General features: G+C 44.6%; 1 pseudogene; it reads right to left on the bottom strand.

The window, feature by feature from the left end:
- Positions 1–1,502: 1,502 nt before the first annotated feature.
- On the bottom strand, positions 1,503–3,344 carry LOC119338086 (annotated as a pseudogene).
- Positions 3,345–3,748: the final 404 nt, after the last annotated feature.

Raw genomic sequence — 3,748 nt, 5'->3', positions numbered from 1 at the left:
TAAGATGAAAATCAACATTGTTTTGTTTGCCACTTATTGATGAAGCTACTAATCAGTATTAAATGCAGACAGTAGTAGTAGTAGCAGCATAGCAGTATATTAATTTGACTAAAGTGAACCAACACCACAAGTCTGCATACAATGAAGTTACTGGGTAGGGATCATATAACATGAGGCAGATGGATGATTAACAAACATGCTGGGTGGCCTAGAAATGAATAGCATATAAATTTCTCCTACTACTGTAGTAGTTAAGATGATGAGACAAAGGACATCAGCATGCAGAGTTCCTGATGCACTGGTGTGGCCCAACTCAGCTGCACCACACTGAGGCACTGTTGTTCCATCGAGCTCGACCATATGCAGGCTTCACCATCACCGTGGAGGTCCCGATGCTCGTCCTGGTCCATGGAGTGTGAATCTTATTATTTCATTTCAGAAAACGTTAAACACAAATGGCATGTATATGGATCACTTTGGACAAGCAAACTTCGCTAATAAATATGAACAAGGCCTACTATAGCATAGCAGGTAAGGAGTTAGATTATCTCAAGTATTGGTGACTAATAGACCTATTATTTCATTTCAGAGAAAGCCTGAAACACAAATGGCATGCATATATATACCAAGGACAAGCAAACTTAGCTAATAAATATGAACAAGGTCTAGTATAGCATAGCATGCAAGTATTGGTGACAAATAGACCTATATTAAGAGTATCATGTGTGAATGTGATGCAGTAAAAAATTGCATGCTATGTACATCAAGTTAAAAGGCACAAGTTATACAGTAGCCTCAAGCAGAGCAAGTGTACAACAAGTTGATAAAGGATGCCCAGTCATGGCATTTGATTTCACAAGAGAAGAATGTGTAAGGTGCAATGTTGTGTACACTTTGTAATTCTATAATAATTTGTAGTGCACTGTGGCTAGAAGCCAGAGTACACTTGAAGCCACGAACTATGCAACAAGCAAGAAACTCCAACAACAAGAAGCAGAGTTGAGTTCCTAGCCATCGACAAGACTGGAACTCCCAGCATTTGCCTCTCAAATTTTTATATAAAGTGAAAATTCCCAACAGGGTAGATAGAGATATGATATTGTTTAGAATTGCATGATAAATTGCGAGAAGTCTTCGAATACAGAGTCTTATGCAAAGTTATTACAATCAGCATGATGTTGTCAAGGTCATCCAAGTACTTGCCCTTTTAGATGCATATATAGCTATATGTTGGAGAATAATAGAGTACTAGCCGCACCTGCTAGATGTATTTCAGAATGAGAGGTCAAAAATAGGTAAAAATACTGATGCAAGCTATGCTCTACAACAAGTGCAGAGCAGCTACACAAGAAAAATACAAGCCCACTGATACTAGTTGTGCACTTGTTTCTTTCGTTCACCACTGATCTGATTGGTAGTGAAAGCGAAAGCACGGCCAAAATAAGTTAAAAAATGTTATGATTTGTAAGAGGATAGAGATGCCACTGGATCTGAGAACAATATCAGATCAGGTTGTTGAAGACGTTGATGACGATGTTGTCGTTGGTGATGGCGTCGATCCCCGAGAATTGCATGTTGATCAGGATCCCCTGCACCGCCGCCAGCATCAGCCCAAGAACAAAGCAAGAGGAAGAGTGCAATGCGCGCGCGTGCTGCCGAGCGCTGTACGTAGAGGTCTTGAAGTGGAGGAGGGATTCATACCATGGCACCGACCGCCGTCGAGGTCTTGAAGGTTGCGGTGGGTTTCCATGGCCGGGCTTCATCCCGTTGCTTGTCGATGTTCCTCCTGTCCTACCTGTAGAGACAGAGATGGGGGTGAGAGGGAGGGGGAGATTGATCCACCTGTAGTACTAGGAGTACACAACAACTAGTAGCAGAACTAGCAAGAAATAACCAAATTGAGTGTACACCAATATCATATGAATCCGCAACACAATCGAGCAACAGATTGGTAGAAGAACAGCTGTTGCATAAACCGTGAACTACAGGAGGAGAAATAACCCTTTTCATGAGTATACTAAGCACTAATATGGGTTACAGCTAGTTGACAACTGATACCGTGTAGACCATGATGTGAGTATACTAAGTACTCATATGAGTATTACCAAGGACTTCCATGACATTATTACCCCAAAGAAATACTAGAAAATTAAAACTGCACTATTTATGCCTCTGATCACATAAAAGCAGCTACCTCCCTTAACAAATTCACATCACTGTCAGTTTTGTGATATTGTTGCATAAATAGCTCTAAGATCAAGTTAATAAATCTATTTAGAATGTAGTGTGTGTAGCAAGAAACTTGATTGAGAAACCATGCTCTGTCTTGAACGCCAACCAGATATAGTAGTACGTACGCGTACAGACTTGTCAATGTAAGCATGTTGCACTCCTATCTATATCTAGTAGCTGAATTAGTACACACATAGACTAATCCTGCCTATTTAGTAGCTCAAGTGACATCTCAATCGTCCTATTTGGATATAAACTTCAGCTCAAACAGGGACATCTCTTTGGTATAAGCTGGAAAAGTCTATGCCATAAGAGATGACGAGAACTGAACTATTGTAACTCTTACAATTAACATAATTTCATAGCTAACCTCTGCAATCGGGAATATCTTGAACAATATGTGTCCATTCCTGATACAGGCCAATCAGTGGTTTCTCTGGTGTTCCGCGTACCGCTAGCTTTGCCCGGCACCGCCATTCTGACTAAAAACAAGGTTCCCACATTGAGACTTAGCGACAAAGCAAATCCACCAACTAATCACATCAATTGCTTATGCACCTAAAACATTTACTAGGAAGTGGGAACATTTTGTTCCTAAAATTCTTCTCCCTTACTAGATCAGGTGACCAGAAGCTATGCAAACTAATTTAGTGGAAACCAAATAGACACATCATCCCACACATTTCCTGCTAGAGATTCGTGGGAGCTGCACTCACCAACCTGCCCTGCTGAAGGTAAAGTCCTCGATTCTGTGGCCACTGAAGAAATCCGCCACCTCCTGCAGCACCAGCGGATTGTCCAGGTCGAACTCGTGCATGCATCCAGAACACCTACTAACCACGCATAAGAAGAGTCAGCTCACACGCACGCACATACCGAAGTGGTACACAATATCTTGTTGAATCGAAGGAATTGAAGCAGCGAGAACCGAACTGTTGGAGAGACGAGATCGACGGATCACTCACGTGGCGGAGGTCGGCCTTGAGGGGCGTCATGGTCTCCGGGGACGACAAGGCCGTCGTCGTCACCGCGGAGGCAGTCACCCGCGAGGGCGGCCAGCAAGCTTGGCCTGGACATGCTTGACCTTGGAGAGGATCTCCCGCGGCCTCCATCGCTGCTGCTGCTGCTAGATCCGAGCTTGGGGGATTGGGGATCGGGGAGACGAAACCCTAGCTGCAGTGGAGGAGGAAGAAGAGCTAGGAGCGGGAGCGAGGTTCAGGTGCAGCGCAAGGGAAGGAGGGCGCCGCCGGTGACAGAAAGGAAGGAGGGCGCCGCCGGTGACAGCGCGAGGGAAGGAGGGCGCCGTGTGAGGGGTGAGGGAGAGGCCGATCTGGATCGGGGACAGAAAGAGGGAGGCAGCGGGCGGAAGGAAGGGAGGAGAGGTGAGAGAGAGGTAGGGTTTGGTGTGGCGGTTTTTTCCTTTTCTTTGCATGGACGGATGGATGGACATTGGATTGCTAGCAATGGATGGTAGGATGTTTGCCATATCATCGATCCGTTCCACAAACGGTTCCAC

This window comes from Triticum dicoccoides, chromosome 7B, assembly GCF_002162155.2.
Source record: "Triticum dicoccoides isolate Atlit2015 ecotype Zavitan chromosome 7B, WEW_v2.0, whole genome shotgun sequence".
NCBI lineage: Eukaryota > Viridiplantae > Streptophyta > Magnoliopsida > Poales > Poaceae > Triticum > Triticum dicoccoides.
This window is presented reverse-complemented; position numbering and strand designations above follow the sequence as displayed.